We start from the raw sequence: 21,978 nt of genomic DNA, 5'->3' as shown, positions 1-21,978 counted from the left end.
TCTGCCTTTTTTTTGACACTTATTTTGGGACGGAGGGAGTATGTACTACTAGTAAACTGCCCCCAACGTCTTATATTTAGGAATGGGGTAGTATGTGCTTTTGTTATTGAGGTGTGGCATCCACGACTATAGAGGTCGGCCAGGCCATCCATGCCGTGTTGACGTTGATTGTTACACCAGTCGTGCTCATATATGCTGGTGCTATGCTGTGTTCCATGTCGTCTTGTCTTTTCTTAATAATTATAAAGCATCAATTGTTTGTGAGTTGTATTTAATTGCCACTATCCGGACACCAGTTGTCTGTTTACTTGCAGCTGTCTAGGCATGTTTAAGTTTCTTGATCCAGAGTAGTGTCCATTCTCCCTCTGTTATCTTGATCCGTTATTTGATTGCTTTACCTAGAGCTGTGCAGCGCATGAACCAGGACGTTGTGAGGCTAAGCTTGATCGCTACTTACAGCTGTGCGCATCTGATCCGGAGAAAGAGTGGAATCGAATAAATCCAGCTCCCAGCTTCCTGTGTCCAGTCTGTTGAGTGGACGAATGAAGATTCGACAGATGGGTGTTGAGAGCCGCGCCGCACCGGCTCGTTACAGCATGTCAGCATCCCCAAATCTCCCAGTGGGACTGTGGGAGTGGATGGACGACGTTTCGGGAAGCATTGATCATGATGCGGCCGAACCCTAGATCGTGTGCCTGTTCTGATGCGTCTTTGCTGCCTTGTATAGTCCGCTCGCTTTCTTGCCAAACTTCTATTCCTTTCCCTGGATCATGCAAAGGAGTGGAGGTGGGGTTTTTGAGAGCCACAAAGAAAAACAAGCGTATCCTATAGCGAGCACAAGTTGTGTCGCAAACCAGAACGTGTCACCTCGTGGTTTGCGATGCGCAACGGGTAACCCCCGCCAAACTACCCATCCGTTTTTCTGAGTCTTATGTAATATGATGCTATGACATTGCTGTGTAGTGTTTGAGTCTTTTATGACTAAAGCGGGCCTGAATCGTTCACCTACACATAAACCCCACATCTGCTCAAAACAGTCATCATACCTACCTAACATGACATTTTCATAGCCACTCCAATTATATTGCTATGCACTAGTGTTGATGCCATGTCTCGCCCCCTTGATTTTGGGGATTGTTGTTAGAAATAGTGAGGGACTGATTTGTCTGCTAGTGCACACAAAGAGAAATAGTCCCTAATGTATCAAGAAGAATGATACATTTTGACGAGAAGTTTGAAATAAACTTCACCGAGAAGAATCTGCGTTGTAGAGAAGAGAGATATGTTTCGAGAAGAAACTATACCGAGAAGATTGCGTGCAGTTGTGGACCCCTTAAACTATTGCTGAACTAAAGCAACTGTTCTTCGGTATGTCCGAGAAGAAATGACTACAGCCGAGAAGATTGAATACGAAGTAAAGATGTAACATTTGTTTCATTGTTCTTCTTTCTCTTATTTGAGTCATATGACCACCGTACTATTAAGAGGGGTATAGGTATTCGAGACTTAAGTTTATTGTGATGCTTAGGCGAAACCTATGAAAGACCGAGAGAAATCACTTTGACGTTGTTCTTCTAGGCTGCGAGAGAGATGTTTCGGATCGAGGAGTCAGCTTTACTTGTTCTTACTTTACGTGTGCTCCAAACCCGACCGTTGGAAACATGTCGATTGTCCATTGGTTGAACCGCGCGTTCTAAATGGTCATTTCCCATTTGTGAAGGTTGCGGCTATAAATAGCCATCCTGCTCCAACGTTTTTCGTTGGCTACTTCGCTTGAGATCCTGAGTAGATTGTTTGAGCACCTATCTTTGAGAGATTTGAGTCTAAAATCCACAGAGTGAAAATCGAGAGCCAAAACTTAAATAGTGGTTGAGCATCATAGTAAATATGAGTTGAGAGTTCTTGTAACTATTACTCTTGAGAGTTGCACACTCTTTATATGGATATGTGTTGGTTTGAGTGTGAAAGAGTAATTGTCTTCACCAAGCCAAAGTCTTGAGCAACCAAGAGTAATTGTGGTTCCTGAATCAAGTCGGTCAAAGGTTTGGAGATCGGCGATAAGCATCTTGTAACACCCCGGATGTAACTTTCCATAATTATAACTCCAACTCTTGCCATTTCCGGCTATGTCTTGTGATTTTTCCTTTGTGGTTGGGTTTTTGTCTTTTATTTTGCATGTTGTTCATGTCATGCATCTCATCTCATAACATCATGCGCATTGCATCTGCATGTTTTCATAAAGTTTGCATCTGTTCATAGTTGCCGCATTCCCCCCTTGCCTTCGTCGACCTCTCTCAGACCCCTCGCGTGCGTCCAAAACTTGCCCCGAACCCGAACCGCTCGGTCATCACCGTTGGATTCGGATTCAGACCCCTTGTCTGCCCCGGCCCCGCGTTCCCCCTCCATGTTTGTGCCCGAGCAGGAGCGCTCGGCATCGTCTCCTCGCGCCACCAAGTCGCCGTTCCCATCTGCCGCCGACGTCCGAACCTTCAGTTAGCAAGATGAGCACCACCGCGCCCTTCCTCCCCGTTCTCCCTTCCCTTTCTCTATTTCTTCTCCTTTCCCCACTCATCTCTCTCTGTTGCTTCCACAGGACACCATGGCCGACCTCTTCTTTCGACATGTCGCCGCACCTTCTTCTCCTTCAAGCAGCAGCAGCCCCGTGCGCCTTCGACCACGCCTGACCCCGAGTCGCTGCCTTCCCCTCGCCCCCCCGTGTAGACCACCCAAGGCCGTCCTGACCCACCGGCGACCTCGACCTTTAGGCCACCCCGACGCGCCCCTGCCTCCTCGACCTCCTGACCCCCCCTCACGCCCAATCCGCACGGGAGACGAGCACCCCGTAGGTCACGCGCCCGTCACCCTCGCCTTCTCTCTTTTTCCCCTTTTCGTTCTGCTCCATCATTTCTAAATATCTCTCTCTCTTTGTTCAAGTGCAGAGGAAGTGCTCCGTCGCCTGCTGCTTGTAGCCGCGCTGCTCCCCTTCCCCGAGCACCTCGTCCCCGCTGTTGCTAGTCGCCAGAACCAGCAGGCCATCCTCATCCGCACCCCTGCCCCGCCGACACCCAGCTCGCCGGAGCCCCGTTGCCACGCCGCCTATCTTCTGCTTCGCCATGGCCTGCTGTTGCCTCTGTTGGTAACGAGCAGCAGCGGCTCGCTCGTCCCGAGCATTGACCGCGCCTCTAGCGCATCGGCAGCAAGGCCCATCCAGCGCCAGGAGGGCCCAGCCTCCTCCGCAGCCTGCCCGCACCGCCCTCAGCTGCCAACACCGACTGGGCCTGGCCCATGGGTGAGCGCCCACAGCCCCTTTCTGTAGGCCCAGTCCGCCCAGATTCAGCCCATGTAGTTTTTTTCATCTGCTGCGAATTTCACCAATTTCGAGGGACTGCGGTTTTACAAAAAAAAACTTGATGTTCATGCATTTAATAACTAATCAATCATGCATCATATGTAAAAACTTTATATATGTAAAATGCTTAGAATTTTATCTAGTTTCATAGTATGCAACTTTCAACCATGTTTGAAATGTTTAAAATGCTGTTTGTTTAAATTTGCTCAAGTGCCATGTGAGGGAGTCCTGGACTAGGGGGTGTCCGGATAGCCGAACTATCATCATCGGCCGGACTCCAAGACTATGAAGATACAAGATTGAAGACTTCGTCCCGTGTCCGGATGGGACTTTCCTTGGCGTGGAAGGCAAGCTTGGCGATACGGATATGTAGGTCTCCTACCATTGTAACCGACTCTGTGTAACCCTAGCCCTCTCCGGTGTCTATATAAACCGGATGGCTTTAGTCCGTAGGACGAACAACAATCATACCATAGGCTAGCTTCTAGGGTTTAGCCTCCTTGATCTCGTGGTAGATCTACTCTTGTAACACACATCATCAATATGAATCAAGCAGGACGTAGGGTTTTACCTCCATCAAGAGGGCCCGAACCTGGGTAAAACATCGTGTCCCTTGTCTCCTGTTACCATCCGCCTAGACGCACAGTTCGGGACCCCCTACCCGAGATCCGCCGGTTTTGACACCGACATTGGTGCTTTCATTGAGAGTTCCTCTGTGTCGTCACCGATAGGCTCGATGGCTTCTTCGATCATCATCAACGACGCAGTCCAGGGTGAGACCTTTCTCCCCGGACAGACCTTCGTATTCGGCGGCTTTGCACTGCGGGCCAATTCGCTTGGCCATCTGGAGCAGATCAAAAGCTACGCCCCTGGCCGTCAGGTTAGATTTGGAAGTTTGAACTTCACGGCTGACATCCGTGGGGACTTGATCTTTGATGGATTCGAGCCACAGCCAAGCGCGCCGCACTGTCACGATGGGCATGATTTAGCTGTGCAGCCGGACAGTACCCTGGAGGCCGCACTCGAGCCCGCTCCGATCTTCAATTCGGAGCCGGCTGTGCAGATCGAGGACGGATGGCTAGACACCGCCTCAGGCGCTGCAACCTCTACGGCGATAGAGCCGAACACTGACCTTGTCCCTTATGAAGCTCGTGACTCCGAGGTGCCGGACTCCTTGCCGAACTCCGAACCTCTTGCGCCCCCTCCAACCGAATCCGGTTGGGCGCCGATCATGGAGTTCACCGCCGCGGACATCTTTCAACACTCACCTTTCGGCGACATCTTGAGCTCGCTAAAGTATCTCTCGTTATCAGGAGAGCCCTGGCCGGACTGCGGTCAGGGCGGTTGGGATGCGGACGACGAAGAAATTCAACGCACACCCACCACCCACTTAGTAGACACTGTCGACGATCTAACCGACATGCTAGACTTCGACTCCGAAGACATCGACGGTATGGACGACGATGCCGAAGACGACCAAGAACCAGCGCCTATCGGGCACTGGAAAGCCACCCCAACTCATGACGTATACATGGTGGATACACCAAAAGGAAGCGATAATGAGGAACAACGGGACATGGCGAAGGACAACTCCCCTAGCAAACAACCAAAACGCGATGCAAGCGCCGCCCGAAGTCCCGCCTCAATAAAATCGACACCCATACAGACCCGTCCCTAGAGCAGGGCAAAGCAGTGGACGGCGAACATGCCACCAAGCAATCATCCGAACACGGTGAACTGGACAAGCAACCCATCCCCGGCGAAAACAAGAGCCTAGACGATCTCACGCCGAACACATCACCAGAGCATAAGAACCTTTATAAAAGGCTCGTCGCTACTGCAAGAAGTTTGAAGAAGCAAAAGCGGAAGCTCAAAACAGCAGAGGACGCACTCAGAATGAGATGGAGCAAAGTACTCAATACCGCAGATAAATATGACGCTAGTCGCCAGGCAAAGAGTTACCCGAAGCGCAAGCTGTTGCCCGAATTCGATGAGGAGGCCTTAGAGCCCCCGCAGTCAAAAAAGAAAGAGGCCGCCTGGCCGGATAGACGACCAGATGATAGGCTAAGAGCAGCAAGGGGCTCCGCACACAAGCCGGCACACGATCAGCATAAAGATCCTCGGAAAAAGGATGACCCGGTCAGGTCTATCTATGGGCCAAAAAAGAAGACTCCAGGAAGCAACACAATCCGCCGAGCGTTTGAAGACAACGGCACACCTAAATACAGGGGCGCCGCACACCCACTATGTTTCACCGACGAGGTACTGGATCTTGAATTTCCAGCGGGATTCAAACCCATAAACATAGAGGCATATGACGGAACAACAGACCCCGGAGTCTGGATTGAGGATTATATCCTACACATACATATGGCCAGAGGAGACGATCTCCATGCCATAAAATACCTACCCCTCAAGCTCAAAGGGCCAGCTCGGCATTGGCTCAAAAGCCTCCCAGAAAATACCATTGGAAGTTGGGAAGAGCTCGAGGATGCGTTTCGAGCAAATTTTTAAGGGACTTATGTCCGCCCTCCGGATGCAGACGATTTAAGTCACATAACTCAACAACCCGGAGAGTCAGCATGCAAATTCTGGAACAGGTTCCTCACCAAAAAGAACCAAATAGTCGACTGTCCGGACGCCGAAGCCTTAGCAGCCTTTAAGCACAACGTCCGAGACGAATGGCTCGCCAGACACCTCGGCCAGGAAAAACCAAGAACAATGGCCGCACTAACAAGCCTCATGACCCGCTTTTGTGCGGGGGAAGACAGCTGGCTGGCTAGATGCAGCACCAGCGACCCGAGTACATCTGAAGCCAGGGATGGAAATGGGAAATCACGACGCAGAAAATATCAGCACCGGAATAAGGAAGATGGCCCAAATAGCACGGCGGTCAACGCCGGATTCAAAAGCTCTCGGCCAAATAATAAAACACTGCCCCTCAAGGACAACAGCGACGAGCTATCCAACCTAAACAAAATTCTGGATAGGCTATGTCAAATACATAGTACCTCCGGGAAGCCTGCAAACCATACACACAGAGATTGTTGGGTCTTCAAACAGTCCGGCCGACTTAACGCCGAACGCAAGGGGCTCGACACACCAAGCGAAGACGACGACGAACCCCACAAGCAGCACGCTGGAAAACAGAAGACTTTCCCACTAGAAGTCAAAACAGTGAACTCACTTCATGTGATAACACGAAAACACAGTGCGGCACCTGCCATACCAGGACACCATCCGCAGAATGGGGATAGACCCTACCAAAATTCGCCGTAGCAGCGCTTCCTTCAAAGGAGTGACGCCAGGCCTTTAAGCCAATTAAACAGGCTCTGTACCGCTAGAGGTTGTGTCCGGTTCATCCGACAACCTCCGTCGCGAAAAGCTCACTCTCCATATCGCCCCATTTCACGGTGGCCCTCAAGCACTACTGGGACGCGAAGCTTTCGCCCGCTTTAACACAATAACACATTACGCGTCTCTTACGCTTAAAATGCCCGGTCCACGCGACATAATCTCATTAAAGAGTAACTCCGAGTGTTCCTCGACCACAGAGAATGTGAGGCTGCCTTGACAGCCACACACTAATCCCACCTTGCAGGTCAAAGCCCCTAAAAACAGGTCATTCAGACCTCGGACACGGTTAGGCGAGTCCGGCGTAAATAAACAAGGGGCTTCCCAGCCGCATACCCCTTTACAAGGGGCCGCGCATATAAACGATGAGAGCCAATAAAGCTCAACTTTATTCATCTTCCAAATTATACTTTATTTTAAATACAACTTTTGCACGATATTTCTTCCAAACTAAGTCCCTCTCTTTTGCAGATGAAGCACGTGCTACACCCGTCCAGGATACAGCACAACGGAGACACAGGCGCAGACGTGCAGCAGGGACCCGTTGCAAGGATTCTTTTCAGATTAAGACCCTGCGTAAACCTTTCTTACTGTCTCTTGTTGATACACATCCCCCGGTTTTCTACCATAACCGAGGAGGAGGCTGGCATTTTGGCATCGCCGCGTCAGAAGTTCCCGCCTGTACTTGGACACTAGGGGCTTAGGGCATTGTTCTGCCCGGTATCATAAAGACCGAACACCTCAGGGAGTGTTCGGCGTCTCGAGTTAGGCCTTATATGCACCAGCTCCGAATCATGTCTTTGGTCAAATGTTGGGTTTGCCCGGCTCCTGTGTTTTGCTGCCTTACGTTCCGCTCCATCGGCTAACGCGGCACCAGGAGAACTACTGCCATTGTGCCCCGGTTCGGCCGGGCGAGCACCTCAGTAGAGAAAGCCGAAAACTGACTGTCATGATATAGCGAGACACTGGTCAACCACTCGATCGACTATTGGAATGTTTAGAATTCCTCCGCTTTGACGAAGGACCGCTTCCCGGTCAGGCACATACACGCCACGAGTTCGGAGAGCGCGGTGCCTCTAGGGGCTATATAGTAGCCCCACCATCGAGCTCCTATGGCTAAGTGAAAGTGATAAAGCACTATAGTCCGGTTGCCTAGTTTGCTATGCTATCACCTCCTTCAAAGGACCAAGACGTTGGATTAAGTGTGAAAAAGCGCTTTTCTTTTTTGCAAACACCCCCACACCATGTGTGTGGGGGCTGAAGCCAAAGACTGCAACTTTCAGGTTATTCATACATATACGGCCGCACAGGAGATAGTTCAATACTTGAACGCACAAGTATAGAAAGCCGTTGCATTATAAACATGATCTCAGAAATCATACATGTCATTTAAACATAACATCTTTCGAGCACTGCGACTCTATTAAACGAGCGCCCTGCAGGACTTCCTCAAAATAGTGCTCGGCGGGTAATCGGCTTTTGTCCGAACCCCGGGATGCAACAGCGGTGGCATCCATCTCCGCCCAGTATGTTTTCACATGGGCGAGAGCCATCCGTGCACCTTCTATGCATGCTGACCGCTTCATCGCCTTGATATGCGGCACCGCCCCAAGGAATTGCTGCAACAGGCCAAAATAACTCTTCGGCTTGGGCCTTTCCGGCCACAGATGAGCGACCACATCCGTCATGGCAAGTCCGGACAATCTATTCAGCTCAGCCCACTCAGCCAGCCGATCAGTCAACGGAAGTGGACGCTCCGGACTATGGAATTGAGACCAGTAAAGCTCTTCCATTTTGTGATCCTTCTGGCTTCAGAAATGCACGACTGCGTCCGCCGCACTCGCCGCCAAATCCAGATAAGGATCCTCCGCACCACACAACTGGCCCAGCTGAGCATACTTCGGATCCGTGAACTTCCTACGCAGAAGAAAGGGCTTTCCAGCCACAATGTCTCCGGCTTGACGCAGTTCCTCCTTCATAGCCCGCATCTCACTCCGGGCATCCTTGACTTCGGCGGCGGCCTTCTTCCGGCCCTCTTGCTCCACTCGGCGTTCTCCTTCAAGAACCTCACAACGGTCGGTAGCATCTTTTAATTTCAAGGCCATTCCGGCCATCTCTTCCCTGCTTCGGCAGTGAGCAGCCTTTTCGGCTTTTAGCTCTTCCGCTGCCTTCGAGGCAGCCGCATCACTTTTCCTGGCTTGCTCCTTGGCTCGAGCAAGCTCTGCTCGAAGGTCTTCCATAGCAGCGGCACCATCTGCATCAAGCATACAAATTGTAAGGAATGGGCGTCAGCTCCCTTACTAGGCGACCGCGGAGCAACCACCTACCTTGTGAATCATCAAGTCGTTTATTGACCAGCGCGATGTCCGCATCCGCAACATCGAGTTGCCTCTTCAGCTCGGCAACTCCATCAGTCTGGCTGGCCACCGACTGTTTCTCCACCTGCATAGGAAAGGCGACATTCTATTACTGAGATTATGATCCTTGGCACGCTGTCGCTTTCGACAGCATACCAAGTCTCAGGGGCTACTATCTATACAGGGCGCACTCCATGTGCAAAACTGTCAAAAGGTATGTCATTTTTTGCGTACCTCAAACCCCATCAGCAAATTTCCGACGGCCTCATACAACCCGCTTTCGGCGGATGAGATCCTCTCAATTACCATACTCATTAATGTGCGGTGATCTTCCGAGATAGACGCCCTCTTGAGCAAATCCTGCAGCTCCACCGGCCGTACTCCAATGGGTGCCAGACTCTCCGGCCCCGCCGGACTCGGGGAGACCCTCCGTGATGACACCTCAGGGTTGTCCGCCCTGCCCGACGGGGCGGCAGATGGAGGCGTCTCGCTCTCCATCATCTCCGGACGAAGGTCCCCCTAAGTTGAGCTCTGCTGAGATGGGCTGAGATCCGAACTACAAGGTGAAAACTTCGGTTAACTTTGGAAATAATATAGGGGCGTTCCCTATTACAAAATTCCCTCTTTTTTACTTACGGCTCGCTGGAGGGCTGATTCCTATGGGGAGACTGTGCGGCCGGGGCTCTTCCCGGCACAGGACCTTCCGGTGCAGATTTCTTTCCCCGCTTTGAGGCCTTGGCCTCCGGGTCTTCGGAAGTAGTCCTCTTCTCCCCCTGGAAGGAGGGACTCTCGATTCCCCCCTTACTGAAAGCCTCCTTGGTAGAGGTGGTAGTTTCCCTGTGCCCCCCTTCGCTCTCCTCCGAAGGCGCAAACTCCAACATTTTGACTAACACGGGATCCGGCATGGTCTCAGGGAGGGGGGCCGGACACCGTATCAGTTTTTCTTGCGCTATCCACTCCTGTCCAAGGGATAGCTGGTTAAAAGGCAAACCCATGATAAATAAATGGACAATATGTCCGGACACAGGGCTACTTACTTGAGTATCCGGGCGATTGCAGCTTAGGCCGGTGTCCTCGGTCAAGTCCGGACACATCTCTTGCAATCCGAAGAACAATTTGTACATCTCCGCGGGTGTCAAACCCAGGAAGTGTTGGAGGGCTCGTGGCCCCTCCGGATTAAATTCCCACAGGCGGAGGGGGCGACGTTTGCAGGGCAGAAGGCGCCGGATCAGCATAACCTGTGCCACTGCGACCAGATTAATCTCCCTTTCTTGGAGGCCTCGAATCCGGTCCTGCAACAGGGGTACGTTTTTGAACGGCCCCCAGTTAAGCCCCTTGTTGACCCATGACGTCAGCCGTTGTGGAGGGCCCGAGCGGAAGACGGGCGGCGGCTTCTGCCTGCTGCCCCTTGGAGCGGTGATATAGGACCACTCCTATTGCCACGAGCCGAGCTCCTCCTAAAAAGAGCCCTCGGGCCATGAAGCATCGGCCCTCTTGCTTATAACCGCCCCGCCGCACTCTGCCTGACGCCCCTCAATCATCTTCGGCTCCAGGTTGAAGGTTTTGAGCCACAAGCCGAAGTGAGGGGTAGTGCGGAGGAAGGCTTCGCAGACGACAATGAATGATGAGATGTGGAGGATGGACTCCGGAGCCAAGTCATGGAATTCCAGCCCATAGTAAAACATGAGCCCCCTCACGAAGGAATCCATCGAGAAGCCTAAACCCCGACGGAGGTGAGACACGAACACGACGCTCTCGCCGGGCTCGGGAGTAGGAATAACTTGCCCTCGGGCAGGCAACCTATGCGAAATCTCGTAGGTTAAGTACCTGGCGTCTCTCAGCTTTAGCACGTCTTCTTCTGTGACGGAAGAGGGCATCCACCAGCCTCGTAGGTCGGAACCGGACATTGTTGAAGGTCGAAGGTGCCCGAATCTGGAGCCCTGGGTGTTGGAACTCGGGAGCGAGGGGCGGATTCGATTGAGGATTGAAGGAAAAGAATAGGTGTTGGTCTCATTATAAAGAGGAAGAATACCAAGAGCCGTCCCCGTGACCATTTGGAACCCGCCTTCGATGGAGGGGGCGTGGCAACGGGCACGGTTGGGTTACCCACGTCAGTATTTATGAGAATCCTGGAATAAGGGAAACATGATCTCTGCCTCGACAAGACGTGCCAAGGAAACCGCTTCGCTAAACACGCCGAGGTGGCACAATAAAAACGATTCAAGAAAAGGCTTGGTAGTGGTGTGACGTCGCGCCACCAAATACGTTAGCATATTGAACTTGTGTAATATTATTCTCTCTACGGTGGTACGTGGAATTTATTTTGCAGAGCCGGACACTATCCTGGTGTTCACAATCTTCTATAAATTATTCGGAGGAGGAACCCGCCTTGCAATGCCGAAGACAATATGCGCGCCGGACTCGTCGTCATTGAAGCCTGGTTCAGGGGCTACTGAGGGAGTCCTGGACTAGGGGGTGTCCGGATAGCCGAACTATCATCATCGGCCGGACTCCAAGACTATGAAGATACAAGATTGAAGACTTTGTCCCGTGTCCGGATGGGACTTTCCTTGGCGTGGAAGGCAAGCTTGGCGATACGGATATGTAGATCTCCTACCATTGTAACCGACTCTGTGTAACCCTAGCCCTCTCCGGTGTCTATATAAACCGGATGGCTTTAGTCCGTAGGACGAACAACAATCATACCATAGGCTAGCTTCTAGGGTTTAGCCTCCTTGATCTCGTGGTAGATCTACTCTTGTAACACACATCATCAATATTAATCAAGCAGGACGTAGGGTTTTACCTCCATCAAGAGGGCCCAAACCTGGGTAAAACATCGTGTCCCTTGTCTCTTGTTACCATCCGCCTAGACGCATAGTTCGGGACCCCCTACCCGAGATCCGCTGGTTTTGACACCGACACCATGTTAAAATGATTTATTTCATAACTAAATAACCGTAGCTAGGTTTTTAATAAACTTTATATGTAAATGGGGTGGAAAAAATGCCTAGTTTAAATTGGTGGACTTAGTTTGCATGTTTAACAACTCTAAAATTATGTAATCGGTAGAACAGTACCAAACTCAAATTATGCACATGAGGATTTTCCGGAATTGTTGTTTGTTGTTTTCGGCCTCATTTAAACTTGCCTAGATAGTGTAGTTTAATTATGTTTCACCTCTTGCCATGTTACAACCTTTAATATTGTTGGGTAGCATAAACGGGAGTGAACTAAATAATTGTATGTGGTGTTTCGTCAATATGCAACTCGTTGCATATTGAGCTCCACTTAACTTGTAGTATTGTTTGTTGCACCTTGCCATGCCATGCCTCTTTAAACTGGACATGCATCATACTTGGTTGTGCATCATGCCATGATTATGTGATGGTTGTTTACCATGTTGTTTGCTTCTTTCCGGTATGCTTCTCTCCTTACCTTCCGTTTCGTTCCGGAGTTGTGAGGGCTCGTTCAACTACATCCGTTTGTCTTCTTCTTGGACTAGTTCTTCTTCCTATCGGGATCTCAGGCAAGATGACCATTACCCTCGATATCACTTCTATCTTTGCTTGCTAATTGCTTCGTTCTGTCGCTATGCTGCGCTACCTTTCCCTTGTTTACCATGCCTCCCATATTGCCATGTCAGCCTCTAACCTTTTCACCCTTCCTAGCAAACCGTTGTTTGGCTAAGTTACCGCTTTTTCTCAGCCCCTCTTATGGCGTTGCTAGTTGCAGGTGAAGTTGAAGATTGCTCCATGTTGGAACAGGATCATTTTGGGATATCACAATATCTCTTACTTAATTAATGCATCTATATACTTCGTAAAGGGTGGAAGGCTCGGCCTTATGCCTGGTGTTTTGTTCCTTGACTTTGCGTTCCTTACGCGGTTGGGTGATTTATGGGACCCCCTTGACAGTTTGCTTTGAATAAAACTCCTCCAGCAAGGCCCAACATTGGTTTTACATTTTCCTAACAACCTACTATCTTTCCCTTGGGCAGGCCAACCCAAGGGTCATCTGTTTTTTAAAACCCCCCAGGCCAGTGCTTCTCTAAGTGTAGGTCCGAGCCGAGCCGCCTGCGGGGCCACCTCAGGGAAACTCGAGGTCTGGTTTTACTCGTAGCCTGTCTCATCCGGTGTGCCCTGAGAACGAGATATGTGCAGCTCCTATCTGGATTTGTCGACACAGTCGGGTGGTCTTGCTGGTCTTGTTTTACCATTGTCGAAATGTCTTGTAAAGCGGGATTCCGAGACTGATCGGGTCTTCCTGGGAGAAGGAATATCCTTCGTTGACCGTGAGAGCTTGTGATGGGCTAAGTTGGGACACCCCTGCAGGGTATAAACTTTCGAGAGCCGTGCCCGCGGTTATGTGGCAGATGGGAATTTGTTAATATCTGATTGTAGAGAACTTGACACTTGACTTAACTAAAACGCATCAACCGCGTGTGTAGCCGTGATGGTCTCTTTTCGGCGGAGTCCGGGAAGTGAACACGGTCTTTGTGTTATGATTGTGCGTAAGTAGTTTCAGGATCACCTCTTGATCACTTCTAGCTTCTCGACCGTTCCGTTGCTTCTCTTCTCGCTCTTATTTGCGTATGTTAGCCACCATATTTGCTTAGTGCTTGCTGCAACTCCACCTCATTACCACTTCCTACCCATAAGCTTAAATAGTCTTGATCTCGCGGGTTTTGAGATTGCTGAGTCCTCGTGACTCACCAGATACTACCAACAGTTGCAGGTGCCGATGATACCAGTGCAGGTGATGCAACCGAGCTCAGATGGGAGCTCAATGAAGATCTTGGTTGTTGCTATGTTTCGTTTCATGTTGATCAGTAGTGGAGCCCGGTTGGGACGATCAGGGATCTAGCATTTGGGGTTATCTTCTTTTCTTTTGGCTTCGTCCGTAGTCGGGCTATGTGTAGACTCTGATGATGTATGAATTATATGTTCATTGTGTGAAGTGGCGATTGTAAGCCAACTCTTTATCCCATTCTTGTTCATTACATGGGATTGTTGAAGATGACCCTTCTTGCGACAAAACCACAATGCGGTTATGCCTCTAAGTCGTGCTTTGACATGTGGGAGATATAGCCGTATCGTGGGTGTTACAAGTTGGTATCAGATCCATCCCCGACTTAGGAGCCCCCTGCTTGATCGAATCGCTGACGTTGTTGAGTCTAGAACAAAAATGTTTTGAGTCTTAGGATTACATATATCGGAGAGTAGGATTCTTTTTACTCCTCAGCCCCTTCGTCGCTCTGGTGAGGCCTCCTAACATAGATGTTTTGTCTTTCCTCTCCTCAAATTTCACTAAAAGTTTTTTAGGACCACGCGGGTATCTTGGGATCGTTCTGATATTCTTATGACGAGAACATTGTTCTTGGTGCCTCCTGACATTTAGGGGTTGTGGAAGTGTCCCAGGGAGTTGAGCTCCGAGGTGTCATCATCATAATTTATCGTTGTAGTTCTGGAATACCTGAGTTTCGCCAACATCGAAAATCTCTTTTATGCAGCTAGTGGAAAGATAACCTCGACGCCACCCAGTACTGGGGAGTTCGGGAGTATTGCCATAGCTCGTATAACGGATGCTTTTCGAAGGTTGAGGTACATGATTTCCGGAGTTTTCTTGGTTATGTGTTGACGGATGGATACAACTGGATGTAGGGATTGTTAGTTTTGGGTGAGATATATATTGCTTCCCCTGTATCCCCAACACCAGATTCCATAACCAGAAAGTTTTGGGAGTTTTATAGGTGGTAATTCAAGTAGCTCCTAGAATATCTTTCCGAAGATGCATGATATGGGATTGGGTAAATCTCTATCATATGTATTTGTTCCGGCTTATTATGCAAGCCAAATCCTTTGTTTTGTTTTATTTGTGGTATTCGAGTTGCTTCGAAGTCAAGTGTTGATTCCATACCTTTCCTAAGCGGTGTTCTCATATTGCTATGTGAATACTAATCCTTCTTGATCATCGAGGTCGTCATGATAATTCTTTTCCAACTAGTGTGCTTCTCTTCAAGTGGACCCAATCATTTCAACATCCGCAAGATCATTTCTAAGTTTTCTCAACGGTGTTTCTTCCATCCGTCCCGAGTTGCCTTTGTTTCCCGCCCTCCTACCTTTTTATTTTTCTTCAAGGACTCAGATTTCTTAATCAAGTATATTTTTATTGATGGGAAGTTTCTCTATTCCTTTCCGTCAATGTTCTTATCCGATGATTCTCAGAAAGATACTAACAGAGCTTCAAGTTTATCATCCTTCGTTGTTGTTTCTTCTCCGGTGGATTAATTTCAAGCTTCGGTGTTGATCATATCTCTTACTTTTGTTTCACATATCTTCCCATGTGAATTTGTTATCCAAGGCTCCCTTATTTATTCACCTCTCCCAGTTCATATCCGGAGTGTTGAAGTTATCTCGGAAGATTCGTGTTTCCATTCTCTATCCGCTCATCATTCAAGTTATTTTGAGGTTGTTATCTCATTCAAGCCATTTAATTCAACCGGTGCAATCCCCCCTTTCAAGAAATTGTTCAACGGTGTTTTCTCTTTAGTGGGCCTAACCCACAGGTCTTTTCCTAGGATCTTACCTGACTCTTCTAATTTTCCCGGAGCCATTCCCAAATTCTTTTCGAAGTTTGACGTAAGAATGAATTTCATCGTCAGATGTTTTCCAAGATCGATTTCAAATTATTTTTCCTTGTTGGCTCAACCTCTTTGTTTTTCATTCTCACGGAGTATCTCAACAATTTTGGTGGTTCTCGTCATCATTCTCAGCATGTGAAGACCGAAGAAGTGTTTCTTCTAAATCTTGTCCCTTCTCTCGAAGATTCATGGTTCTAGCTTCATGCCATCCTCATATTTTTTTTTGATTGTGACAATTCTTTTCACCCATTCGGAGCATTTCATGAGTTGTTTCCATTTCTTTCCTCCGAAGGCCATCATGTCATAATTCTTCATTCTCAGCATGTAGCTATCGTTCTCCAAATCTTATCGGTGCATCGTTCAAATACCCTTTAATCAGTTCATGATCTCTTCATTCTCATGTATCTAAATCCCCTCAATTATCTTTGTTCAATTTTTTTCTAATTCTTCCCGATGATTCGTGCTCTTTTCTTCGATCGTTTTCAATTCATACGATGGTTCATTTGAGATTCCTCTTCCCATGTTCTCATATTAATTTATTCGTTGTTTAAATCCTACCGGTGGATCATTGAAGACTTTTCTCAAGTTTACGATATATCCCTCTTAATCCTTTCTATGAGAATAAGTAGTATGCCAAATCCGTTGCTTGTCATCAATTTAAATTCGTGAAGGATACGCATAACATAATTCTTATTCTTGTTTCATCTAAGTGATTAATTGTTTCCTTCAGAGTTTGTTCATGAGGAATAAATTCTCGGTTCTAAGATGTTCATCTTTTCTTTCCGGAGTTCCAAGTTCTCTCGGTTATATCATCACGAAGCTCCATCTAAATCATTGCAAGGCTCACCTTGTTCTTTCAACTTCTCTTTTCTTTCTATCATTCTCTTTTTACCGGAGTTTCTTCAAGGTGGTTCATCAAGGATTTAATTCATTCTTCAATTGTTCTTCAAGTTTTCTCTCGAAGTTATGATCCGCCAAGCTATGCTCAAAGATAAACATGGTGCTCAACACATGTTTTTTCTGAGGAGTTCAAGTATTCTTCTTCTTTCATTTCGAAGTGCTATTCTCCTACCTTTTCTTTTGAGATGGTGTTATATCATTCTTGACAATTTTCATTCATGTTTCGCGATTCACATGTTGTCAAGAATGAGGTAGTTTAAATCCATTAATCTCTTCGTTGGTGTTATATTGTGTCATATTTCACCTAAAACCTTCCCTAAGGAATGTTGCTATTGTGGTGATTATCAATGGTGCAAGTTATCTCTCTATCATCTTGGTGAAAGGAGTTTTTCATTTCGTTGGTGTTATCAATTATATTTTTTGTTTCCGTAGTGGCAGAATTTCGCCTCAATTTTGAGAAGTTTTCCATAAGCCCACTACAAGCTTATTCGTTTCATTGTTGGTTTTCCATCAACTCCGTTATAACCTTCTTGGAAGGGTGCTTTCCAAGCTCTTTTGTGGTAGAAGTTGGTATTTTCTTCTCCATTCTTTTATTCCAATGATCTATCTTCTATTCTTTCTTTCGGAGGCATTGTGATGTTGCTCTTTTCACTCATCATATCGAATTGTGAGGATCGTGTTCTTTTCGTGCTTATCCATTTAACCGGAGCGTTGTGTCATCTCTTCAAGTTCTTTTCATCTTGTCAAGTCTTGCATCTCTTTTCAACTGGAGTGCTGTCCGAATTTGTTCTTCCTTGTTCCTTGTTTATCTCGTTTCAACCAGAGCGGGTTCAATTCCTTCTTGTCCATTGTACTCGTCATTCATAGCTTTGCAACCTCCAAGGTGCACATGGTGTTCCTTCTTTCTATTCTCTACCACAGTGCTCTCAATTGTGTTCAACTCTGTTGTGTTCTCTCTTTCAACTTTTCAACCTCTCAAGGTTCTTTGGTTTGAATCATTGGTCGAAGAAGCAACTTAGTTTTGCCTCTTCTCTTCCTCTTCTGTTTCTCTCCGGTGCCATACTAGATCTCGGGACGAGATCCTCTTGTAGTGGTGGAGTGTTGTAACACCCCGGATGTAACTTTCCACAATTATAACTCCAACTCTTGCCATTTTCGGCTATGTATTGTGATTGTTTCTTCGTGGTTGGGTTTTTGTCTTTTATTTTGCATGTTGTTCATGTCATGCATCTCATCTCATAGCATCATGCGCATTGCATCTGCATGTTTTCATAAAGTTTGCATCCGTTCATAGTTGCCGCATTCCCCCTTGCCTTCATCGACCTCTCTCAGACCCCTCGTGTGCGTCCGAAACTTGCCCCGAACCCGAACCGCTCAGTCATCACCGTTGGATTCAGATCATCCCCAAACATCTATAAAACATCTCCGTTTTCTTATTTGGACTCACTAGTATTTTTTTCTCGGTCCGTCTGATTTTTATCGGAGGGACTAGATCACCCCAATCTAACCCACATGCTATATATATATGTCCAAACCCTAGTCTAGGCTTGTCCCATCCACCAAATCTCCTCACCTGCCGCCGCCAGTCTCTCCATCGGGATCCAACCCGCAACCAGCTTCTGCCTCCCTTGTTTCTTCCACTAGTCCAACCGCATCCACCCAAATCAAATCTTGTCTTCCTTGATTTCCGTGCCAACCCAATCACCCACAACCTCGCTCGTTCCAGATCGAAGGAATCACCCCCAAGCATTGATGGATCCAAACCAGCCTTCTCCCCTCGATCCATGAGATCCATAGCTCCCCTGCCCGCGGCCCCGCGTTCCCCCTCCACGTTCGTACCCGAGCAGGAGCGCTCGACATCGTCTCCTCGCGCCACCAAGTCGCCGTTCCCATCTGCCGCCGACGTCCGAACCTTCAGCTAGCAAGATGAGCACCACCGCGCCCTTCCTCCCTGTTCTCCCTTCCCTTTCTCTATTTCTTCACCTTTCCCCACTCATCTCTCTCTGTTGCCTCCATAGGACACCATGGCTGACCTCTTCTTTCGATACGTCGCCGCACCTTCTTCTCCTTCAAGCAGCAGCAGCCCCGTGCGCCTTCGACCACGCCTGACCCCGAGCCGCTGCCTTCCCCTCGTCCCCCCGTGCAGACCACCCAAGGCCGTCCTGACCCGCCGGGATCTCAACCTTTAGGCCACCCTGACGCGCCCCTGCCTCCTCGACCTCCTGACCCCCCCTCACGCCCAAGCCGCACGGGAGACGAGCACCCCGCAGGTCACGCGCCTGTCACGCTCGCCTTCTCTCTTCTTCCCCTTTTCGTTCTGCTCCATCCTCTCTAAATCTCTCTCTCTCTCTGTTCAAGTGCAGAGGAAGTGCTCCGTCGCCTGCTGCCTGTAGCCGCGCTGCTCCCCTTCCCCGAGCACCTCGTCCCCGCTGTTGCTAGTCGCCGGAACCAGCAGGCCATCCTCGTCCGCACCCCTGCCCCGCCGACACCCAGCTCGCCGGAGACCCGTTGTCGTGCCGCCTATCTTCTGCTTCGCCATGGCCTGCTGTTGCCTCTGTTGGAAACGAGCAGCAGCGGCTCGCTCGTCCCGAGCGTTGACCGCGCCTCCAGCGCATTAGCTGCAAGGCCCAGCTAGTGCCAGGAGAGCCCAACCTCCTCCGCGGCCTGCTTGCACCGCCCTCAGCCGCCAACACCGACTGGGCTTGGCCCATGGGTGAGTGCCCACAACCCCTCTCTGTTGGCCTAGTCCGCCCAGATTCAGCCCATGTAGTTTTTTCATCTGCTGCGAATTTCACCAATTTCCAGAGACTGCAGTTTTACAGAAAAACCTTGTTGTTCATGCATTTAATAACTAATCAATCATGCATCATATGTAAAAACTTTATATATGTAAAATGCTTAGAATTTTATCGAGTTTCATAGTATGCAACTTTCAACCATGTTTGAAATGTTTAAAATGATGTTTGTTTAAATTTGCTCAAATGCCATGTTAAAATGATTTATTTCATAACTAAATAACCATAGCTCGGTTTTTAATAAACTTTATATGTAAATGGGGTGGAAAAGTGCCTTGTTTAACTTGGTGGACTTATTTGCATGTTTAACAACTCTAAAATTATGTAATAGGCAAAACAGTCCCAAACTCAAATTATGCACATGAGGATTTTCCGGAATTGTTGTTTGTTGTTTCCGCCCTCATTTAAACTTGCCTAGATAGTGTAGTTTAATTATGTTTCACCTCTTGCCATGTTACAACCTTTAATATTGTTGGGTAACATAAACGGGAGTGAACTAAATAATTGTATGTGGTGTTTCGTCAATATGCAACTCGTTGCATATTGAGCTCCACTTAACTTGTAGTATTGTTTATTGCACCTTGCCATGCCATGCCTCTTTAAACTTGACATGCATCATACTTGGTTGTGCATCATGCCATGATTATGTGATGGTTGTTTACCATGTTGTTTGCTTCTTTCTGGTTTGCTTCTCTCGTTAGCTTCGGTTTCGTTCCGGAGTTGTGAGGGCTCGTTCAACTACATTCGTTTGTCTTCTTCTTGGACTCGTTCTTCTTCCTATCGGGATCTCAGGCAAGATGACCATTACCATCGATATCACTTCTATCTTTGCTTGCTAGTTGCTTCGTTCTATCGCTATGTTGCGCTACCTTTCCCTTGTTTACCATGCCTCCCATATTGCCATGTCAGCCTCTAACCTTTTCACCCTTCCTAGCAAACCGTTGTTTGGCTAAGTTACCGCTTTTGCTCAGCCCCTCTTATGACGTTGCTAGTTGCAGGTGAAGTTGAAGATTTCTCCATGTTGGAACATGAGCATTGTGGGATAACACAATATCTCTTACTTAATTAATGCATCTATATACTTGGTAAAGCGTGGAAGGCTCGGCCTTATGCCTGGTGTTTTGTTTCACTCTTGCCGCCCTAGTTTCCGTCATACCGGTGTTATGTTCCTTGATTTTGTGTTCCTTACGCGGTTGGGTGATTTATGGGACCACCTTGACAGTTCACTTTGAATAAAACTCCTCAAGCAAGGCCCAACTTTGGTTTTACATTTGCCTAACAACCTACTAACTTTCCCTTGGGCAGGCCAACCCAAGGGTCATCTTTTTTTTAAACCCCCCCGGGCCAGTGCTTCTCTAAGTGTTGGTCCGAATCGAGCCGCCTGCGGGGCCACCTCGGGGAAACTCGAGGTCTAGTTTTACTCGTAGCCTGTCTCATACGGTGTGCCCTGAGAACGAGATATGTGCAGCTCCTATCGTGATTTGTTGGCACAGTCTGGTGGTCTTGCTGGTCTTGTTTTACCATTGTCAAAATGTCTTGTAAACCGGGATTCCGAGACTGATCGGGTCTTCCTGGGAGACGGAATATCCTTCGTTGACCGTGAGAGCTTGTGATGGGCTAAGTTGGGACACCCCTACAGGGTATAAATTTTCGAGAGCCGTGCCCGCGGTTATGTGGCAGATGGGAATTTGTTAATATCCGATTGTAGAGAACTTGACACTTGACTTAATTAAAACGCATCAACCGCGTGTTTAGTCATGATGGTCTCTTTGAACATGGTCTTTGTGTTATGATTGTGCGTAAGTAGTTTCAGGATCACCTCTTGATCACTTCTAGCTTCTCGACCGTTCCGTTGCTTCTCTTCTCGCTCTTATTTGCATATGTTAGCCACCATATTTTCTTAGTGCTTGCTGCAACTCCAGCTCATTACCACTTCCTACCCATAAGCTTAAATAGTCTTGATCCGCGGATTTTGAGATTGCTAATTCCTCGTGATTCACCAGATACTACCAACAGTTGCAGGTGCCGATGATACCAGTGCAGGTGATGCAACCGAGCTCAGATGGGAGCTCAATGAAGATCTTGGTTGTTGCTATGTTTCGTTTCATGTTGATCAGTAGTGGAGCCCGGTTGGGACGATCAGGGATCTAGCATTTGGGGTTATCTTCTTTTCTTTTGGCTTCGTCCGTAGTCGGGCTATGTGTAGACTCTGATGATGTATGAATTATATGTTCATTGTGTGAAGTGGCGATTGTAAGCCAACTCTTTATCCCATTCTTGTTCATTACATGGGATTGTTGAAGATGACCCTTCTTGCGACAAAACCACAATGCGGTTATGCCTCTAAGTCGTGCTTTGACATGTGGGAGATATAGCCGCATCGTGGGTGTTACACATCTACCCTGAGTGAAATCAACCGAATCTAATCAACTTCGCGTTGAATGAGAATATCACGGAGGGAGGTTTGCTTGTGTGTTCAATGACAAGGCCCTCCAACCATACATACCTTTTTTGCATAAGAGTGAGCTGGTATACCAAATCATCAGTCGCCATCGAGCAACATTGGTCACTTATAATCTA

Source organism: Triticum dicoccoides, chromosome 4B, assembly GCF_002162155.2.
Source record: "Triticum dicoccoides isolate Atlit2015 ecotype Zavitan chromosome 4B, WEW_v2.0, whole genome shotgun sequence".
Classification (NCBI taxonomy): domain Eukaryota; kingdom Viridiplantae; phylum Streptophyta; class Magnoliopsida; order Poales; family Poaceae; genus Triticum; species Triticum dicoccoides.
Note: the sequence above shows the minus strand (reverse complement) of the source record.